The 23,512-nt window shown below is 42.0% G+C and overlaps 1 protein-coding gene across 4 annotated transcripts in view; it reads left to right on the plus strand.

Moving 5' to 3' along the window:
- The first annotated feature begins 4,364 nt into the window (after window positions 1–4,364).
- Window positions 4,365–23,512, plus strand: part of VIT (vitrin) — a 99,263-nt gene continuing 80,115 nt past the window's right edge. For 2 of the 4 annotated variants that reach the window (XM_053667168.1, XM_053667169.1), the window contains exon 1: window positions 4,739–4,986. The gene's annotated coding sequence lies outside the window, so the exon portion shown is untranslated. Of the gene's footprint in view, window positions 4,387–4,497; window positions 4,519–4,738; window positions 4,987–23,512 lie in introns of those variants that run through there. The other 2 variants (XM_037165419.2, XM_053667167.1) reach the window with 2 other exon arrangements.

Genomic DNA, 23,512 nt, shown 5'->3' on the forward strand with positions numbered 1-23,512 from the left:
CAATTATGTCAGCAGATTTTTCATTCACCTTGACACTACACAGAAGGTGCATTTTCAGCAGTAACATTCAATGGTGGCCGGGGAACTGCAATGCCACCTGCTTAGTGCAGGAAGCTTCTCCCAAAGTGCGTGGAGAAAAAAGCCTCCAGAGTGTTGTAGAGGAGTTCAAAGCAAATCATATTTCTGTGCAAAAACTGATGTAGCACCAAATACAATATCGCCTCAACATTTCAGTGAGCTTGTGTCATAAAAGGTGTAGCTCTTGTGTTTTAAACCAGCACAAAGTGAATGCATCAGGGGTGTCTGAAAAGGCTACCTCATTATTTAGCCTCTTAAATTGCCATCTTGAATTTTTTAAAAGTCACAGAAAAGAATGGGTTTGTGATATGAAGAGCACATTTACTTCCCTGAGTTCCATCTCTAGAGTCAAAAAAAAAAGATGAGGCACTATTTTAAAGAGCCACCAAGTTCAATGTTTATGAAAATAACAAAAACCTTTAATAGAGAGTATTCTAAAAGAGATTTGAACTTTTGTACTAAACACAGTACAAGACGGTCACACTAAGTTTATATAGTGACAAACAGCTGTTTCAGAAAGAACTGATGTTTTTGAGCAGCCATAAGTGATTTACAAACAAAACAGAACCTCAAGTAGTAATGTAGGAAAACTGAACATCACAGTTTCTCTTCTCCATTAGAAATAATCTAGAAGTTCAGTTCATGCCATGTGACAAGTTCAAGGTCACTTACCAGGAAGCCGTGATTTTGTGTTAGATAAAGAAGTTAGATTTCCCCAAGGCTACCAACTGGACTGTTTTATAGGTAAAATGTTGCTGCCACCGACTTAGGGTATGGAGGGATGAATCAGTTCTCAGCATGACTATCACTGATAGACTCCAGGACTTTTGCTTTAATGTTTTTTATTCTATTTCATCCCAATTCTCTTTCCCCATAGGCAAGTATTCTAATGTACTTGTGATCATTCATTAAGTTAATATTTTTATATGTGCCTATTAGGTGTCTGTTTTGAGGGCCAAGGACACATCAGTGACCAAAACAAATTTTTAAAATCCTTCCTTCCAGGAGTCTACATTCTAGTAGGAATGCATAATAAAAAAAATTAAGTAGCAAATATTATTAAAGGGTAGTAGGTACTATGAGGCAAATAACACGGATAAGAGGGAGAGAAAAATGCTAGGGGGTGTAGGTGCCATTTTAAACAGGGCAGCCAAGAAACGCCCTACTCAGGAGGTGACACATGAGCAAAGGCATGCAGAAGGTGAGCGTGTAAGCCAGGAAGGTGTCTGAGAGAAGCCCTAGAACAGCAAGTGCAGGCTCTGAAGCATGTGGGGTTCATGAGCACTCATTCACTTATGTGTTCCTGCAAAACATACTGTTTTATGTTCATATATTTTTTATAATTGTATTTATAACTATGTGGGTTCTCCAGAGAATCAAAACCAATAGGAGACTAGATAGATGAATGGATGCATAGACAGACAGATTTACTATGAGGAATGACTAGTGTGATGATGGAAGCCTAGAAGTCCAAGGTCTACAGTCAGCAAGCTGGAGCCTCCAGAGGGCTAGTGGTGTGGTTCCCATCCAGAAGCAGGAGAAGAACAATGTCCCAACTGGAAGGGAGGCAGAGAGAATTCTTTCTTCCTCAGGCTTTCATTCTATTCGGGCCTTCAGTGGACTGAGTGAGTCCCACCCACACTGGGGAGGGCAATCTGCTTTACTCTGTCCCCAGATTCCAATGCTAGCCTCATCCAGAAGCACCCTCACAGACGCAGCCAGAAACTGTGTTTATCTAAATACCTAGGTCCTGGTGATATAGCGAAGTTGACACATAAAATTAACCATCCCGATGCTGTACTGTGTTTCTCATCCTGTTTTTTACTTTCCTCCAGAGTAATGTTTTTAAGATCAGTAGTTGTGGTAGGCAGAACTGTAAGCCAACATACATGTTCTTCACCCCTAGGGCAGGATGATGTCATGTTATAGGTCAAAGCAACAATGAGGATGTAATTATAGTTACTAATCAGTTGACACTGAAATAAGATTATCCCATTGGCCTAAGTAATCCCAAGAGCCCTTGCAAAGCAGCATCTCTGGGTTGTTGAAAGAGGAAGTCAGGGAGAATCCAAGCTTGACTAAGAGGCACTATGGGTAGCTGAAAGATGGAGGGAGCCACGTGGCAAGGAGTGGGGTTCCCTCTAGGAGCTGAGAGCCGCCTTTGGCTGGTAGGCAGCAAGAAAATAGGGACCTTAGTTTTATAAAAGCAAGTAACTGAATTCTGCCAACTTAATGAACTTAAGGTAGATTCCTTTCCAGAGCTTCTGGATGGGAACCCAGTTCAACTGCCACTCTGTATTTGGCCCTATAAGACTCTGAGCAGAAACTCTGACCGACAGAATTAAGAGATAATAAATGGGTGCTGTTTTAAGACAGAAATTTTGGTAATTTGTTATGCAGCAAGAAAAAATGAATACAGTAGTATTGATGCACATTTTATTTTAAAAAATCACCTATTTAGCCTTGGTTTGTATAGCTCAGTGGATTGAGTGTGGGCTGTGAACAAAGGGTCACTGGTTCAATTCTCAGTCAGGGCATATGCCTGGGTTGCAGGCCAGGTCCCCAGTGGGGGTCACATGACAGTCAACCACACATTGATATCTCTCTCCCTCCTCTCCTCTCTCTCTAAAAATCAATAAATAAAATCTTATGAGGCAAGACTCTAAGAACTTTATAAGTATTAATTCATTTGTCATAACCTTATGATATACATTTTACTCTTTTTCTCATTTTACAGATGAAAAAAACTACAAAACAGAGATTAGGTTACTTGCCAAATGTCAGGTGTCAAAACCAACAGTCAGACTTAGGTGATCCAGCCTTGGGGTTGATGTTCAAACACCACATCTAGTCTTCTGCATTAGGCTGAGGCAAAATATGTCCTACTTGTATCTCCCTCACTTAACCCATTAATTTTCCAGGGAGGGGTTTCTCAGGGCACGAAGCTGACCAGAGGGTCCTGGGCACACACGGAATGGGACTGGGGACGTCTGGGTGAATCTCTAGAGCAGCCACACTGGTCCACAGCCCTTCTGGGCCACCGCACGTCTGTCAGGGGCACGTTCCAGCTTGTTAACTTTTGCCATTTGAATGAAAATAAAGACATTTCACCACTTCTTAAAAAAGGAATTTGTATTTTTAACTACTTTTTATTGTGGTGTGTGTATGTGTATATATATGTATATATGTGTGTATATATGCTTATGTATGTTTATATGTCTACATGTTTATATACATATATAAACATTTACCACTCTAACCATTTTAATTTATTAGCATTAATTACATTCAGAATGTTGCGCAACCACTGCTATTTATTTCTAAAATTTTACATCATTGCTTTTTCATTTTCATTTCTCTTTGAGCATCTCTTCATATGCTTTTCAATAATGTGCATCTGATTCTACCTTATTCAACATAAGAATACAAGTTAAACTAATAAAAGAAGTTCTAAGTCCTAAAATAGCACCTTGCTGTAAAATGAAATGGCAGTACTGAATCCTCTACATTTTTCTAAGTATTAAATGGGATGATACATGCAGAGGGCTTATCACCACGCCTAGCAAAAGTAGGTATTTGATAAATGGCATTCAGCATTATTATTAATATTGCTATTATATTAATTCTCGGATTGCCATTTCATCTGAACCTTCCCTAACTCAAACAGTGGGACAGGCCCCCTTCTACATGACAGCACCGTCCTTACCACCGAGGGACCTGAGCTCAGGATTTTATAGAAGAAGAAACAGGATAGAGAAATAATTTAAGTGCAGAACAAAATGAAGAAAAAACAAGATCAAATAACATTCGAACTGTAATCTTACAGAAGGAGTGATGGCAGGGCGGACAGATGAGCGTGGGAGGGCTGCCGGCGGGGAGGCGCCAGGGCTGCCGCACGGTGCTGGCTCCCCAGCAGGAGGAGGCCTGGCTCTGCGCTACTGCCCACCCTGCTGGAAGGAAGACGTTGTGACCCAAGGACACACACACTTGAATCTCCAGGAGCACCAGACATACGCTTTTTTCTGGTCGGTTGTTATAATGCTGTGACATGCAAATGCATATTTGGGGTCCGAATCCCTTCAACTTAGTTGGTGTCACTGATACATAAATTACAAAAATCAGCAGATTTCACCTCTGATGTGGGCTCTCCATCATCAGGTTTTCTGAAACATGCATGAGTCAGGTTTTGCTTCCTACTATCATTATCTTGTGTCCGGTCCCTGGCAGCAAAGACTACAGTAAGCTTGCCAAAATGCAGAGGGGACCGAAGCAAACTAAACCAAAACAGAGCTCTGACATGTAGGAAAAGTAAGCATTTTCGCTCCAAAAGTGAGAGGCCAGTAGACTCAGCGAGGTGGTGTTTGTAGTTGTCTTTCTGCAGTTCAATCCAGCTATTCACTAGCATTTGAAAAAGAAAGAAAATTGAATCGCCCTGCTGAAGTTGTCTTTATATTATATATTTTTTCATTTTATCTGGGTGCTTCTCTTCTACTTTTTAGAATTTCTAACTGTAGCATTTGCTTACTGAAAATGTTTGCTTTGGGCTAGAAAAGAATATTTAGAAATCCTTATCCCCCCACTAAAGAAAGCAAGTGGGAGTGGAAATTTGAAAGAGGACCGCCTAATTCAGCACTAAAACCCGTGTGAGAAACCGTGTGTGTGAGTGAGTGTGTGTGTGTGTGTGTGTGTGTGTGTGTGTGTGAGTGTGAAATGTGCTTTTCAAAGTGCTCAGAGGTGGATGGGAATGTTTGATGAGCTCCTCTGAGAAGAAAAGGTGCCTGGACCTCTTGTTGTTTCTTCTTTAGAGTAATTTGGATGGGATTTGTGATGCAGAAAAGCCTAAGGAAAACAGGATATCCATTCTGTGTGGTGGAAAATTCTTGAAAAAAATTGCTTTCTTCAAACAAGGTATGTCTGATGAATTATTAAGCTATGCAGCTAGTTTGCTTTCCATTCCTTATGATGAAACCATTAAAATGTATTTAGTGCTAAGAAACTATAATACATGCTTTGACCAAGTAACCAGCCTGTACAAATTTCAGTCTCAAGAGAACTGCGATGGGAGTGGGTGGTAGTTGACATCCTTTAAACAACTAATATTAGATATGTCAACTATAAATAAATTGTATGAGGTTTTCACTGTATCTTTAAGCCAACTTGATTATAATTAAAGTAGGTTGAAAAGTATGACACTGTGTAGAACTTTAAAGTATTTAAGGCTCTTTTATACCTTGCTTCCTATATGTAATATAACAGCACTGTAACAATTTGCTTATAACAATGTATCAAAAGCAGCATGAGAAATGGGCACATTGGTGCCAAATTAAAAGGGAAATTATTTAATGTGGCTCTCTATCCAGACAGATGTCAGTGGAATGTGGCTAGATGGGCAATTCTCTATCTTGTTTACGCTGGAATCTTAGGCTAAATGCTTTTTCACTGATAAGCCCGGGAAAGAGTTGGCATTGTTAAGTCTACTTTTGTGGCTCAGCTTTGCGCAGGAAAACAGGGTACAAAATCTCTCTTAAGCATGATTAGTGTCAAACCAGTATAAACATGAAATAAATGCCTCAAGTATAGATTAAACAGAGGGTATAAGATTGAATTATTAGACTTGGTGGTTTGCTTCTGAAAAACCCATGGCATCTTTGCCATCTCCAAATCGAGAGTGAATTCAAGATTTTCTTTGGGTTTATTATAAAAATAAAACAAGGCATTCTTGGCCATGGTGGTTATTAAAAAAAAATGCGAGCACTAAGAAAATAGCATTTTACCATTATGTTGTGTTGCAACAAATTCGGAAGTCTTGGTGGTAAAGTTCTAAGGCTGTTTTTCCCTCCGTCTCTTGAAAGATGAAAACACCCCGCAGCCAGGCGAGATCAAATGCGTTTGTTTGTGTATTTTCTCTGTTGTCTGTGTCAGCTGCAAGCGGTAGCTCTGCACTGGTAGGAAGGCTGGAAGTGCCTGGCTTTTGTTTATTGAATTAAAATACCCACTTTTGTAAAAGGGCTTTAGACAAAGAATTGCATGGTTACAAGAGCAGCATTTTAAATTGCAGGATGATGGTTTCCCAGACCAAGCTTCATTTAAATATATCTTACACCTCACCACTGAAAGGAAACATCTTAGGAACATTGCAAATGCTTAATTATCTATCCTGAAATAGTGTTTACTTTATGAATATAGTTTAGGAGATCTAATTATCCTTTTTTCCCAAGTTACTGATCACATGTAGAACAGTTTCTTTCAGAGAAAATACACTGGGTTTGAAAATGGTTTATGCACAGCATCAGAAGAACAGAAACGCTTGTGCTGTTCTCATCTGTAATTCCTGTGAGACATAGGAAAGCAATGTTGTCCAGTGCTCTGTCTCAAGCCAGGAGTCCTAAATTACAGGAACAGCTCCGCCAGTACCTAGCTGTGTTACCTTAGGAAGGTGTGTAACACTTCTTGACGTTTGTTTCCTCATATAGAAAAAAGAAATAGTAATGCCTGCACACACCCTCTCTCAGTGTGGTCGTGTGGCCCAATGATGATTCTTGGTTCCAAGAAGGTTTTGAAATGTGCAAATTCTATAGAAATGTAATCTTTTTCTGCACTTGTTTACAAAAAACATTGTACTGGAAGGAGCCATTGGCCTTCAAAGAGACACTTCCTGGACCCCACAATGCTCCTGTTACCCGTGCCTGCATGGGTGACTTCTCTCCTTGCTCACTGGGAAGTGTGAGCTCGGTATCAACAGCAGGAGGTGCAGGATAAAGCACACTGGCCTCCCTGTCTGTAGAAGGGCACTCTTTGCTGCGTGACCTTGGAGAGGGTACTCGGCATCTCCGTGTCTCCATTTCTTCACATATGAAATGAAGGTGGACAAGATAGTCTCTAAATTTCCCTTCTAATCCTGTGATTCTGTATATTAGGACCTCTCCAATGTGAAGACATGGACGGGCCAACTTCATTGTTGGGACTCTGTATGTTACAAAATGAAGAAATATCAAAATGGAGTTTTAGAACTATAGCATATTTAAAATGTTTATATGCTTACCTAACTAAAGACTTTACCATATACAAAATTGAAATGCGTGTGCCTGTGCATCTCCGTACCGTACTGAGGACAGTGTGGTCCAAATTTTGAGAGATTTCTTTCAGTTCTCTGTTGTACTTCTGTGACTGTCTATAACCCATCATAAGGAAGTAATACCAAATATCTAAATGTAAGGCCTGCCAGGCAAGGCCAAGGCCAAGTGGCCCTCCAGTGGTGCTATGAATCCCATGGGAGTTTGTCAGGCAGGAGGCTCTGCTACTTCTCAAGTGTATTAACTTTTGCAAGTTATTTAAACTTTCTGAGCCTCAGTTTTCTCATCTCTAAAAAGGGTCTATTATTAGTGTCTCTGTCATAGGATTGTGCAAAAAGCCTGGATCAGTGCTTAGCACACTGTCAGCATCCAAACATTACCAAGTCTTTTCTTTATTATAAGTGACTAGAATGGAGAAATCAGATCAGCTGTAAGGCAAAGCAATAATTCTCTTCAAAACTTTAAAATGTTAAGTCTTTGATAAGGGAAGCAAATTGACTTGTGGAATTATGTGATATCAATAGTTATTATAAATGTGTAGCAATATCTTTATTTAGCAGATCTCAGCTAATCCATCAATCAGCAAATGATAAGCAAGAGGCAACTTCTGTGATGTCTATAAAAAGAGAAATCCCAGGGGTCCCCCTCTGGTGGTCTAAAAATGTGTCTCTCTGTGGTTTGAAGAAGGTGGTGGAATTCTTGGCCCCATGAACAGACACAGTGTGGCCAGAGAAAAGTGCGAAGGAAACCTGCTACTCTTTGCAAGTATGAAAGGTCCTCCTTCAAGTGGCAGTGAGCAGCTTCTGTTAGTGCAGAGAACGGGGCAAAAAGGAACAATAGGCTAGGCATCGGCAATGCCTTTTTGATAACTCAGACTGTCAAATTCTAATCAAGCTGCAGCAGTACACCCCAACGGCTGAGGCTTCCACAGCCACTGTTGGCCTGTCTGCGGCTCTGACTCCTGTCACTAGCCTGTACCACGGGCATCACCTGCAGCTAGCCATTCCAGCTGTGCACCTGCACCCCGCTGGCCCAACTCCCAACACATTTCGGAGCTATGCACAGCCTGAGGTGAGACCCTGAAGCCACAGGAGCACACGCTGACAGTTAAGGGCACTGAAGCTGTGAGGGCCCCTGCAGTTAGCCCCGGCCCTCGCTGCTGCTCCTGGCTCTTGCTGCTATATGTGTGTCTGCAATTGGCCCCTGCCACTACAGGACACAGGCATCTACAACTGGCCTCTGCCTCCAAGTGTGTGCATACCATCAGCTCTGGTCCTCACCCCTGCCTGCTCTGGTCCTTACCTACTGAACCCTGAAGCATCACTGAGGACCCCAACAACCCTTCCAGCCACTGCAGACCCTCCACAGTGCTCATCAAGTGCTACGCAGTTGGTGATATGAACCCCAGCAGCCTGAGCTGTCTAGATGGCATGGCTTTCTGGACCTACGGCCACCACAGCCCCCGTATTTGGTGCCCTGCACCACCAAATCCAGGGTCCCAGCACACCCCAGCATGCCTCCACCCACAAGTGAAGGTCTTTCCTACCTGAAGTCAGTCCACAACATCTAGAAGAGGCTACAGGGATCATGAAGAACCGGGGGAAACATGACGCATTGAAGGAGCCCAGTGAGCCTCCAGTACCTGACCCCCAGGAAACAGATGCATGAACCACTGGACAAAGGATTAAAAAAAAAACTGCTCTGAATATGCACAGAGAGCTACAAGAGAACACAGATGAACAACTTAATGAAATTGGGAAAACAATTCAAGAAAAAAAAATGAGTTCAACAAAGAGACAACATAAAGTAGGACCAAATGGAAATCTTGGAACTGAGGAACAAAATTTTAATTAAAAAATACACACACACACACACACAGAAACACAAAGTTTAAGTCAGTCTGAGATTTTCTAAGTGAGTTCCTGTTTACAGTCCAGGAGGTGAAAGACCAAAATCTGAGGAGGTTCCAAGAGCCCAGCGTTCACGATGGAGCAAAGGCTATTTCAGTTCTGTTGACTGCATTTTCCTCCGGTTACCTCATTTATAAAACAAACAGTTGTGGATGCTGGATTCAGAATTTGTTTCTAATCAACTAGAAAACTTTTCTGCTTCAACAGACTGCAAACCTTAAAGAAATCCTTGGAGACTGCCTAACAGAACTGCTAGGGGCTGCAGGGGGAAGTGCACAGAGCAGGCACCAGGGAATGCTGGGAGTTGAGACTTAGGAAAGCTGCATGTCATGTGGCAACCTGCAAAAGGCCAGTCACAGCAGCTGTGCCTCGGCTGAAGTCCATTGCCACATTTCAGGGCTTGTATCCTGGGGGAGAAAGGTGAATTGAGACAATGATGCCAAAATCCTTTCTTGAGTCAAGTCCACAAGCCACGGTCTTGGAACAAAACAAATACATATTAGTTTGGCTTTGATTCAGTTTAGAAAATATTTCGGTGTTTGTATTTTTATTCTGGCTTACAATTTAAAAAATGTTGAGCCCATTTCTGCTTCATATTACTTCACTACATGTTTTTTTTAATTATTATTTTAAAGAATGCTGGATGTCACTTTTCAGCCATTTGATTGGGCCAGTTGTCCTAGAACCATAGAAGATTTTCATGGCAATGGGCCAAAGATCCTTACAAACCTTGGAGCAGAAGGGGAAGGAATAAAACTGTAGAACTGCTGTCTTGCTGGGGTCCTAGAAGAATTTAACCAAGTGGCAGTCACAAACCTGTGTGGTTCCTTCATCAAATAGTCTGAAAATCAAGCATGGCTAACCCTGAGCAGCATCTTGTACAGAGAGATTCCACTGGTGGCTTTACCTCTGTGAAGTCCTCAACTAGAATCTAAATGTCGATGTTTTGCAAAGGATGGTGATGAGAATGATGATGGTGATCGTGATTAATCACCACCCCAACAATAAAAACAGCTAACACACACCTATTCTTATGTGCCAAGCACTGTTCTAAGCCCCTTCCACATATTAATTCACCTAGAATTAAGCAACCATGTGGGGAAGGTTGTTACTGTCCCCAATGTTCAGATGAGAAAACTGAGGCCCTGAGAAATTAAGGAAATGTTCTGAGGTCACACAGCTAGTAAGTGATGGAGCTCAACTTCAAACCCCAGCAGAGTTCCAGAGCTCACACTCTTAACCTATCAGGCAATAACTACACCAGCCTGGTTTTTCCCTCACTGCCCCAAATTAATCTTTGCCATCCTTGAAAACATTGTTTTCAAGCCAAGTCGAATTTCTAAGAAAACTGTTCTTTCTCACAACTATAGACACAGCACTAGTAATGATGGAAAGGACTGAAGGCAAGGAACTCCAGGAGAAGGGCCGCTGGGAAGAGGAGGGGGTAGTTCTGGCATTGTTGGACAGTCTCCCGATTTAAGAATTGCTTCTCAGGTGTGTTGAGAAGACATGATTTTCAGGATGAAAGCCAAGGAGTAGGCATCATGATCAAGGCCTTCGAGTAGCCAGTCTCAGAAAGGCACCCCTCACTGTCCCTCTAGGGTGAAGTTCTCAGCAAGTCACAGAAAGAATCTGACTTCCCTATGACTCAGATTACTTTAAAAGAATCACTTTTTCCTGATAAGGCTCTCTACATTGACAAGACTCCCATAGAAATTTCTCAAATTCTTTCCCTCAATGAGAGAAAGGCAAAAGTTTTGTGTGGACATGTGGTAAAAATTCATGAAAATCACCCTTCAGGCTATAGTGAGATGAAACTCTGTTTCTGCATTCCTTCGTCTCGAAAAGAAAAAAATCGATTCCTTCAGGGAAAACTAATGTACAGTTTCCAAGGGAAGAGGTCGCTGACATCTCAGCACTGGGTGAATTCCCCCCTCTGGGTTCCTTCGTGTCCCAGACAGAGGAAACATGCTTTGGATACAAAGGTGCAAGTCAACTTGCCCAGACTAGCTGCCTTGTATAATTTGGTCAGTAAATCTGTACTCCTAAAGCTAAAAAAAATTTAGGGAAGCAGGGGCAACATTCAATGGCAGCAGCAACAAATATTAAAGGGGCTGCCACCATGTTTCATTCATAATTCTATGTGTTTGGGAAGATGAGTGAACAAAATAAGTTTCCATGCTTTCGGAGCTGGCAATCTGTGGGCACACAATAAATAAATTCACACCCGAGGTCTGGCAGTGATCTGGGCTATGACAAGCTTAACGCAGTAGGATAAGGGGGCTAGACAGAGCAGAGAGGTGTGGGTGATGAATTACACTGCATGGCCAGATAAGTGTCTGCCGAAGGTGTGTGGGAACAGAGAGAGAGATGAAGGAAGCCAGGGAGCAAGCCCTGTGGCTTCTTGGGGAAGAGCATTCCAGGCAGAGGGAAGAGTGGATGCAAAGGTCCTGAGGTTAGACCACACTTGCCAGCATTTCTGGAGCAGGCTGAGAGCAGAGGAAAGGAAGGGAGACCCGGGGAGCACTTTGGACAAGCAGACAGAGTGTGCCTTCTTAATGCTCTTCGATTTCCCCCAGCCACCCGCTCAGTATCTGTGGGCAGTTCTTGCCTCTACCCAGGGTGAAATCTGAGTAGGTCCCTTAACATACAGATCAGAGTTCTTTTTTAAGACCTCGTTCTTATTATATCTCCAAACAATCTTAGTTGTCATTAACATAGATATAATACTTAGGTAATACTTAAAAACTTTAAAATGGCCTTCCCAGTTTAAAGCATCATCCTCCACCTCCAGGCTTGCTTTCTGCAGTGGGAAGGGACGTAGCTGGATTCTCTCCTTCTCTGCCTGTGCCTTTACCCCACGTCTCCTTGGCTGCTGCTGGTCATCACTTCATGTCCAGAGTGGAAGTGGGGGCAGAGAGGAAAAGCCTTCCGAGTTACTACTGTTTTTGGCTGGCTCTCACAGCCATTTCTTGTTCCTACGGGGCACTTCCCACTTGGTGGGGGACCCCTCATCCACATTCTCTGGGTGCTGATACATGAGAGTCTGTTCTGGCTGGGTGTTTGTCCTTCCTCCATCTGCCCCTGAGCAAGGGGTGATCGAACTCCAGCTTCTTTCTGCTGTGGGCTCCTCTGCCCTTCACACACAACTGGTTTAGGAGAGACCTAAAGCAGCTCCAGGCTGACTCTCAGACAAGTCATCTCATCTGCCACAAGCTACTCTGTCTCCTGTAGATGTCTTAATCCTGAGTCAGACACCAGGGCACTATGCCCCAATCCCAAGGAACACCACCACTCAGCAATTTCAAATGGGATGATTGGGCATCCAAGCTGGGCTTCTGAAGGAGGTAACCAAGAACCGTGACCTTCAGCTGACTGCCAGACTCGCCAGAGGTTATAGAAGCCAAGAGGATGGCTGAGAAGACTGGAAAGCAAGAACAGCTTTGGGAAGAGCTGCTGGCATCTCCCCTCCTGCCCCTCCCCACACTCCCACCCACTCCAGGCAAGAGCGAGAAGAGCCTCGGGACCACTCTGGAACGTGGAAGCAGTTGGCACTTCATCCAGCTGAAGCTAAGACAAAGGTTCGTCCCATTTTAACATCCACGACACAGTCAATTACAATACACTCACATGTCTATTTAGATGGGTGTGTTATGCCTGGTTAAGCTTAAAAATATGCCTGATGCATCACTTTACCCTAAATAACATTTGTGTGTGAGAGCGAGAGAGCTGTGAGTTCAGGCCCAGATATAACTCAAGACAATCTCTTGACCTTAGAATTAAGACAACTTTACTATACAATATATATACTTTACAGTGTATGTCTTAACTATGGTCAACAGTGTATTTCAAAAAGCCTAAGATACATGTGTCAAGCAAAAAAAGAAGTGAAACCATCAGCAGGGTGGTCAGGTGGGTTTACCGAGAGGGGTTCAATGTTTGAGGCCTGGGATGGAATTCTGGTTCTTCTACATACTCACTCTATAACCTCAGAGAGCTTACTAAGCTTCTCTAAGCCTCAATTCCTACTCTGAAAAATGGGCATAAGAAGACTTACCTGATAGGATCGCCAAGATAATTAAATGAAGTCACATATGTACAGTGTGTAACATATGGTAAGCATTCAGTAAATGATATTATTGTTGGGGTGGATCTAAACTCCTGAAACTTTCCATGAAGAAGAACAAAGGCACCAATTCCATCCTGTGTAACAGCCCACTAGACAGCTGGGCCAATAAACTGGCCAGAGAGACATGAAAGAGGGTTCAAAGGCTCTGTCCGAGCTGGGCATGGTCCAGAGAGGGCCTCCAGAGCACAAGGCCGTGTGGTTTCCTTCGGAGAGAGAGAAATGACTTTCTGCTGGTCCCTACCAACTTCTGGGACTGTGGTCTGTGGACTAAATGGACTATACCCTCCATTTTCCCAGCAGTTGCTGGGGTTCAAGAATGCAGTTTGACCCACAGCCCCACGCCTGCCTCTCAGCAGCTTGGGGAACAGTTTGAACCTTGTGCTGTCCTGACACAAACCCACTCTTTACCAAGAGGCGGACAGGAAGATACTATGGATTTTACAGACACACCCTCATCCTCCTTCCTACCTCAGCTGGAAGGCTTTGTCGGATGCGAAAAATGTTTTTCTGTGCCTCAGAATTGAAGGCAGACAGAAAAGAACAGAATGTTCAGGCCAGTCAAGCCTCTGGGGACCACAGTTGGACTGAACCAAAGACCCAGCTCCAAATTCACAGCGGACGGCTCCTTGGCAACCACAAACCTCACTGCCCAAGGGAACGAACTCACTGGGAGGAGGCAGGACTACTCCAGTGTCAAACACATTAGGTAAAGGAGCTTGAGATGAGAGAGACTCATCTTCCAAAGCTCCATGAGAAGCTTTGAAACCATGCAGTTTCCAGAGTAACTAAGAGGGGCAGTCATGGCCCACCTCATCTTTTATGAGGCCCTCCCCTTCCCCCAGATTTACTGCTCCTCCTGCCCTCTTCCATTACAGAGGGTAAATAACTCTTGGAAGGAGTTCTTTAGAGCTCATTTGGGGGCATGCCTGCAAACTAGTATTTTTTTCCCACTGGCAATATAAGATCTAAACTACCACTTCAGAAACGTAATTACTGTTTGCAGCCTCACTAGAAATCACTATGGGTTGAAGCCTTGGTGGATGTGGTAAGCATTACCATATGTCAGATTCTTAACGAAGTAAAAATGATGGTCTGAAACACATGCACCAAAACAGGCTTTCCCTTCTTGGCTTGCTGACATGTAGAAACATGCCACATGGATCAGTGAACCTGATGGCATAGGCATATATCTGCCATTGAACACATGTAAGCTCTTTAACCTGCCCGACGGCGGAGGAGTGAATATCTTTGCTTTAGGATATATATATATATATATGGCTATGTATATAGGGCAATTAAAAGTGATCCTAGATAAAGGGATTCTGAGTAGTTCACATTTTAGAGATCAAAAAATCACCTATAATGTTTCTGGAAATTTTGGGACATCAATAAACATAACACTCTTATATACATATATGGTGTACCCCCCAAAACCAGAGTTATCTTCTGTAGGATGGGACCCTTGTAGTACAGGCTTCCCTACTAGGTGAGTGTTCTAGAAACCCACCTGTATCAGTGTACCAGCTGGTGTTGTGTAAGAGGCTGTTTTCAGCTTCAGTGAATTTTTTTTGAAGATTCTTTTGATGAGTTTGCCCATTATGGTTGATTTATAAGTGCACCTGCCCACACCATGCTGAGTGTTCAGCAGTTTTTGACTAAAAATGGCATCACCCTGTGCCCCACCCTCTCTATTCACCTGATTTTGCCCCAAGTGACTTTTTTCTTTGCTTCCTGGATGAAAAAAGTCCTCAAAGGGAAATGTTTTGCCCATGTGGAAAAAGTGAAACAAAAAACGGCAGAAGCACTAAAAGGCATCAAAATCTCCGAGTTCAAAAACTGTTTTGAGCAGGAGAAAAAAATATCTCAATAGGTGTATTGCATCAAATGGAGAGCATTTTGAAGGTGACAGAAGTTTAAACATGTAAGAAAAAAAACACAATTTCTTATAAATAAATTCCAGTTTTTTGGGTCCCACCGTATATATGCCGTGCCAGGTAATTCTTGGTTGTGTGGCCTGTGCTGTTCATTACAGGATATTTAGCAGCATCTCTGGCCTCTGACCACTACACTCCAAGGGCATTGCCCCCAATTTTGACGACCAAAACTGTCTTCAACATTGCCCTTCTGCAGAGAGGGATGGGGAGGCAAAAATCACAGCTGGTAACGAACCCTGACGCCACAGTGACATTCTTACAGCATAGTTTCAAGTTCACACACTCCCCCTTTCCTCCCAGAGCGCCCCAGGTATGCAGGCTGTATTTCTCCTTCTTGGTGGCTGCCGCAGCAGAGTCTTCTCTGCCTGCACTCCGGCCCCAGAGCTGCACACAATTCCTCCAATCCCTGTCTTAATCCTAACCAAAAACCAAGTATCTGTGCCCCTTTCATTTGAAGTGTTTTCATCTTCCTACTAATGGTTTCGGGGAAACAGGAGACAAATACAACAACAAAGATGAAAAGGTTTTAATCAAAGCCTCAAGGAACAGAAACTAACTCAAACTGGCTGGAGTAAGAGGGCCAGAAACATCTATGACATGCATAGGAGACCAAGTCCAGCTGGACTTCCTTCAGCCTGGAAATGGAACCTGGGAAGCGGCCAGAAAATGAGGCATCTGCTCTCTCCGATTTTCCCAGGGACACAAGCTTTCTCTTCTCCATCTCGCTCTGCCCTCATCTTCTACATCTTATTCAGGGCCCCACAGGGCCTTCAGCTTGGCTCCCAAGTTTTCAAGGCTTTCAGTGTTCCTATTCCAAAATCCCGGAGAGAGCTTGATTCACCCAAGTTATCTTTTTTTGCCAGACCATTAAGTGACCAGCTTAGTGACTTAATCTCAGCAAGTGTTATCTCTGCATCTGAGCATAATATTTGAGACCCTTCAGGGGTCTTGTGAGGTTAAAGTTATATGTGTAACCAGGCTTTCAAAAGTGGAAATACTAGCCCTGGCTGGTGTGGCTCCGTGGGATGAGTGCTGGGCTGAGAACCGGAAGGTTGCCGGTTCAAGTCTGGGCTGTTTGACCTTAGGCAAGTGACTTCACTGCTCAGAATAATAGGAATGAAAATGTCCATTCTTCTTCAAGAGGTTTGTAGGTGGTCCAGATAAGAGAACCATTGAGAAGATACTCTGCAGGCTCTGATATAAACCTATCTGCTCTGTAATGACAGGCACTATAAGTTAGTGAGCAGTCAGGAGTCACCTTTCAGCTGCAAGTCCAACTGAAAGGGAAATTGATCATCTCATTTAACAGAGGTAGGCCCAACCTCTAGGCATGAAACAGTCAGAGCTCCAGCTCCATTTATCATGTGGCTCACTTAGTTGCCTGCCTGCTTTTTGTGTTGGCTTTTCCTCACATCGACCTGTCTCATGGTTACAAGATGGCTGCCAGCAGACCTAGAACAATCCTCCCCTTTGTTCATGTCCAACAAAACAAGTAACCTCTCCCTGAAAAACATGGGAGTAAAGTCTCCCCATTCAGTCTGATACAATTCAGGACATGCCCACCCTGAACTAGTCACAGGCTCTTGGAGAAAACCCCGGGCTGAAGTCCTAAAAAAACCATCAGCAAGGAGGAATATGTGTATCTATAATTACCCTACCCTTGGCTCAGCCTTGAATGGACCTGCTTCCTCTGAGTCCTTTGGCTGCATTTATTACCTTTACCAAATCGGGGTTGTGTTAGCAAGGAGGAAGCAGAGAAGTAAGTGCTCTGCTTAGGCAACCCACAGTGTCCAGTCCATACTGCTTAGCTTAACATGCCTCTTCAAGTAGCCCGGTGCATCCTTAGGAGCCAACATTTTGAGGAAAGGCAAAATTTCCCTTGTCTTTCCTGCCTATTCAGCTTGCACTTTGCACTTGGCATTTCTTTAAGATAAAAGAAGAAAGGAACTAGAAAGAGAAGAAAAATAAGGAAAGAAAGAAAACCTACTGTCATCCCTAACTCACACTCCCCTTCACAGAATCCCAGGGGATTATAATAGTGACTTCTGGTATCATAGCAACTGGAAATGCAGTGTTTCAGACCCAGCCCAGAGCAAAATGATTTACGTAAAGGTTTCTATGGAGATTGAGGCCACCTCCACATTGTAAGGCCCCTCTTATCGCCTCTTGGCCCTTTGGCTAAGATCAAGTATAAAGGCCCCTCTTAGTACCAGCCTTCCTTGTTTCATTTTCACCAGATAAACTCACACCCACTGACAAGCAGCTGAGGCTTTACATCAGGCCAAGATGAGGAAAGCAAGACTGCAGATGTGGCCTCTCCCTGTTCAGAGATGTCTGTCCTCAAGGGATTTTTGGCATTTTGGAAATACAATGCAAGCTTCTCATAACTATTAAATGTTTCCAGATGGATAATGGCTCTCTTGGCCTCATGGACAAAGAGTATTGTTAGGTGTTCCCCCACATAGCATCATGGATCAGACAAACACCAGCATTGTATAAACCCTACACGTCCACTAGGACACATTTTCTGCAACTGAGTGGCTCAAGTAAGTCTCTAGGGGGCTTATTAAAAATGATGAACGAGAAAATAATTTTTAGGCCCCCTCTGTCTTCCTATGGCCTAAAGGATCAACTCTACATTCTTTAGGAATGACATTCAAGGCTGACGTGGCCCCTTCTTTGCTCTCTAACAGTCTGGTTCCTCTCCCAGCCTGGCCAAGCAGATCCCAGTTCTTGAAGTTGCTCCGTTCCCCATACCCACATGTCCCTTCTTCACAAATCACTGTTTTCTAACCCGCCAGTTAAATTAATCCAAGCCTCTTGCAACCCCCATGCTCCAGGCCTCTTTGACCATCTACCCTTTTCACCATCTCTGTATACTCTACAGTAGAGGTTCTAATTCTGGCAGCACAGTGGAGTCACTTGGGAGGTTTAAAGCAATATTAGTACCAACTCATACAAATTAAATCAGAATGTAGATGATGGGAGTATCTTGCTTATTATAACACAGTTATGGCAAGTGGTAGAATGCAAACACAGAGCCTCTGGATGCAGGATTCCTGGTCTAAATTCCAGCTTCTCTTCTCTCCAGCCTTGTAGGTAACCTTGGGCAATTTACCTAACCTCTCCATGTCTCCAATTCCTTACCTCTAAAATTAAGGCAAGAAAACCACCTACCTGATCAGGTTGTTGTGAAGATTACAGGAGTTGATATACTCCTGACACTTAGTATGTGCTCAATTGATGTTATTTATGATGAGTGTTCATCAGTCTCCCTCTAAAAGACTCAAAGCAACTTGATGATAGAACCTGCATCTTGTTCCTGTCTGCCTCGCACAGAGAACATGCAAAAATTTTTTTCTGAATGATTAAATAGATATATGAATGAAGATGAATTTTGACTTGAAAAGATCAGGAAGATTTACATAGAAAAGATGGCCTATTAGCTCAACCTTGAAAGATGGATAGGCTATGAGAGGCAGATGGGGAGTGGTAAGGTATTCCAGCTAGAACAATAATAAGAGGATAAGCCAAGGCACTGATTTGCAGGGGGTAGAGAAAAGACCAAAATCTTGGAGTGTGCCGAGGTCAGAGGAAAGGTTTACAAAAGAGAATTACAGTGAGATGACTTGAAAGATACGTTGGACCATTTTGTGAAGAATTTTTAATGCCTCGCTAAGGAATTTGAGTTTTATTCTGAACAGAATGAAGGGACTGTGAGAAAGAATTCTGAGAGGGTAAATGCATGATCAGAAATGTACTTTAGGAAGCTGATTCTTTCCAGCTGGAGAGAAGGGTGACCTGGAGCAAGGAGAGCAAGGAACATGGAGTGGTTTAAGAGATTACTATGGCTCCTCATTTGATATCAATTGTCTGTGTATGGTTAATCTTCCCAAGGGATCATCTTATTAATTTCTGATTTATTAACATATGTGCAGAGAGCAAAGATTTAAATAAAACAAACCTGTAAGACACACTCCCGTCTCTGATCACCACTTACCCAGTTCTCTTTCCCTGAAGCAACAACTGTTACTGAATTAAAAATAATTATAAGAGAGTACTATGAACAATTTTACACCAACACACTGGATAATCTAGATGAAATTAACAAATTCCTAGAAACACAAAACCTACAAAAACTAATTTGTGAAGAAATAAAAAAATCTTCATGGACCCATGCATAATAAGAAGATTGAATTAGTAATCAAAAATCTCCAGAGAAAAGCCCTAGACCTGCTGGCTTCACTGATGAATTCTGTCAAACATTTAAAGAAGAACTGACATCAGCCCTTTTCAAACTTTTCCAAAAATACTAAAGATGGGAACCTTCTTGATTAATCCTGTGAGGCCAGTGTTTCCCAGATACCAAATCAGACAGAGACCCTATGCCAAAACTACCATTTTCCTTATTGATATCATCTCCCTTATGAACACTGATGCGAAAACCCTCAACACAATATTAATAAACTAAATCTAACAGAATATTAAAATAATTATACACCATGACAAAGTGGGATTTATTCCTGGAATGCAAGGATAGTTGAACATATAAAAATCAATTAATGTACTATGCCATGTTAATAGAATGAAAGAGAAAAAATACATACTCATCTTGATGCAAAAAAAGCATTTGTCAAAAGTCAACACTCTCTCATGATAAATAAAAACACCCAACAAACTAGGAATAGAAAGAGACTACCTCAACATAATAAAAGCCATAGTGAAAAACTCACAGCAAACATGATTCTCAATGGTGAAAGGCTGAAAGTTTTTTCTCTGAGGTCAGGAACAAGGTAAAGATGCATACCTGTTTTTACCAGTTGTATTCAACATTGTACTGGAAGTTCTAGCCAGAGAAATTAGGCAAGAAAAAGAAATAAAAGGCAATCAAACTGGAAAGGGAGAACTAAAATTACCCTGTTTAAAAATGATATGATCTTATATACAGAAAATCTTGGGGATTCCATAACAAAATTGTTGGAACTAATAAATAAATTCAGCAATATAGTAGAATATGAGGTTAACAGACAGAGTTCAGTTGCCTTTCTGTACGAATGATTCAAAAAAGAAGTTAAGAAAGAATTCCATTTACATCAAAAAGAATAAAATGCTTAGGAATTAACCTAACCAAGGAGGTACAAGTCTTGTACAATGAAAAATACAAAACATTGCTGAAAGAAGCTAAAGGACACCTAAATAAATGGAAACATATACCATGTTTACAAAGTTGGAAGATGTAATATTGTCAAGATATCAACAGCATTCAAAGCAATCTACAAATTCAGTGCAACACTATCAAAATTCCAATGATGTTTTTTGAAGACATAGAAAAACCCATCCAAATATTTATATGGAATCTCAAAGGACCCCAATAGTCAAAACAACCCTGAAGAAGAGGAGAGCTGAAAGACTGCTCCTGATTTAAAAAACAGACTGCAAAACTGCAGTAATCATAACAGTGTGGTACTGGCATTAAGATACACATATAAACCAATGGAACAGAATAGAGAATCAAGAAACTGACCCTCATGTACATGGTCAAGTAATTTTTGGCAAGGTGCCAAGACCATTCAGTGGGCAAAGGCAGTCTCTTCAACAAATGGTGCTGGGGGAGTGGATATCCACATGGAAAAGAAAAAAGGTGGACCCTTGCCTAACATCATATACAAAAATTAACTCAAATAAATCAAAGATCTAAAAATGAGGCAAAAGAACTATAAAATTCTTAGAAGAAAACACAGGACAAAAGCTTCACAACATTGGATTTGGCACTGATTTCTTGGATATCACACACAAACCAAAGATACACAAAAAATAAATAAATTGGACTTCATGGAAATTTAAAAATTTTTTGGCATCAAAAGATACTATCAACAGAGTGAAAAGACAAGCCATAGAATGGGGAAAACATTTACAAATCATATATTTGATAAGGGATTAATACCCAGAATGTATACATAACAAAAATTCAACAACAAAACAAGATTAAAAACTGGGCAAAGTGCCTGAATTGATGTTTCTCCAGAGAAGATATACAAATGGCCAAGAAGTACATGAAAAGATGCTCAACATCACTAGTCATTAGGGAAACACAAATGAAAACTACACCCATTAGAATGACTACTATCAAAAGAAACAGAAAGTAACGAGTGTTGACGAGAATGTGGAGACGCTGGATCTCTCGTGCAATGTCACCGGGAACATAAAACTGTACAGCCACACTAGAAAACACCATACGGTCTAGCAATTCTCTCTGGGTAAGCACACAAAAGAAAGCGGGGTCTCAAAGAGATATTTGCACGCCCAAGTTCATAGAGCATTATTCACTGTAATTAAAACCTGGGAGAAACTTGAGTGTCCATTGACTGATGAATGATCAACCAATGAATGAATAAAAAAAGGGGGGTTATATACATGCAATGGAATATTATTTAGGAAAGAAATTCTGACCTGTATTACAACATGGGTGAACCCTGAGAATATTATGCTATTAGAAATAGTCAAGTCACAAAAATAAAAATACTTTATCATTCCACTTAAATGAGGTACTTAGAGTAGTTAAAATTGTAGTGACAGAAAACAGACTGTGGTTGCCAGGGCTTGGGGGAACAAGAGAATAGGGAGCTAGTGTTTAATGGCATAGAGCTTGAGTTTTTATAAGACAAAAAGAGTTCTAGAGACGGATAGTGGTAATGATAGCACATTATGAATGTGTTAAATACCACTGACGTGCATGCTTAAAAATGGTTTTTAGACAGTAAATTTTATGTTTGTGTGTTTTACCACAATAAAAAAAAATTAAAAGAAAAATACTGTGAAAAACCACATAAACATAAGGCCATTTTATTGTTTACTACCAACTTGTCCTTTTCTAGCTCTGGGCAACAAGAGATCTAATTAAATTGGCTGGCTACTCTACTTACATTAATATATGTTTTTACTTCACAATCAGGCTTCATTTGCCTCACCAGGACTTCCTGTTCAGCACTCTTTACATTACATCTCACGGCACAATCCATAAATTTATGAATCAGTGACATGTTTCTGGGAAACCCCTGTTGTCCTGTTTCTGTCAGAGCCCTGGTGAGCACAGAGGAACTGAGGCTCCAACGTTACCACTCTGTACCCCACAGCCTTGTGACACGGGTCCACCCATGGGAACCGCATAACAGTGCTGGTGGCTGTCCTCATCCCCAGCCTCTTGAATAGTTGAGAGAGGGCTGGAATTTTTTTCCACACATTTCAAAAGGCACGTTTACATTTTAAGTGTATGAGCAAATGGACTAAGCAAGGAGAGAAACTGGTGCTGTAAGGAGAAAGACTCAAAACACTCTAATTCCAAGAGACCAGAGTGGTTCTGCTCGGGGTCCGTTACCAATGAGTCAGATACCACTGGGGTGGTATCTCCTCCAGGCACATGGTGTGCTTCCTGGAATTCTACTCTTTTTATTCATCCACCAAGGTCAGGTCTATCGTGTCTTCTAAAGCTGTGGGATGGATCTGAGAGCACTGCTCTCTGCAATTTGTCTTCCCTCTTGATTTGTTTGTTGACTATTAATAAATAATACTTACGGAAATGTAACTTACATACCACTAAATACACCTTAGAGAATGTACAATTCAGCAGTTTTCAGTGTATTGACAAGATTGTCTTCCCTTTGTTTTGCTTCCTTTTTTATTTCCTAGGGAAAGGACAGAGTCCTTAGTCATTGACTCAACACGTATTTGATGAGCACATAAAAAATGAAATAAAAATCCCTGACCTCGTGGAGCTTGCATCCCTCACGGAAAACAAAAACAATAAACAAATAGAATAAGCAAACTATGGAGTATGTCAGAGATGACACAGCAGAAAAAATGTCACAGTAACATGGGGGAAAATGGCAGGAAAGGGATACTGGCAGGAGAGGGGTTACCATTTTAAGTTGGGTGGTTAGGGAAAGTCTCAAAAGAAGACAATTAAGTGAAGGTCTGAAAGAACTGAGTAAATTGTGTTTTTATCTGGGGGCAGGCGGTCTAGGCAGAGTATGAACAGTAAGTGCAGAAACCATGAGGTGAAAGGTGTGTTCCAGAAACAGCCAGGAGGTTTGTGTGCCTGGAGCTTAATGAGTGATAGGGGAGAACAGTGGGAAGGAAATAAAGTTTGGGCTGGGGGGTGGGCAGTGACCAAACCATATGGGGTCTTGAGCCACTTGTGAAGACTCTGGCTTTTATTCTGAGTAAAACGGGAACCACTGTGGAGTGTTGACCAGAGGAATACCATGCACTGATTTTCTCTGAACAGGATCATGCTGGCTGCTGTGTAGACTGTAGAGACAGACTAGTAGGAGACTGATTATGATAGTCAAGGAGAGAACAGGAATGGCCTGGACCAGGTGGCAATGGAAA

This window comes from Artibeus jamaicensis, unplaced genomic scaffold (assembly GCF_021234435.1).
Source record: "Artibeus jamaicensis isolate MK-2021 breed Jamaican fruit bat unplaced genomic scaffold, CSHL_Jam_final contig_465, whole genome shotgun sequence".
NCBI classification, from domain to species: domain Eukaryota; kingdom Metazoa; phylum Chordata; class Mammalia; order Chiroptera; family Phyllostomidae; genus Artibeus; species Artibeus jamaicensis.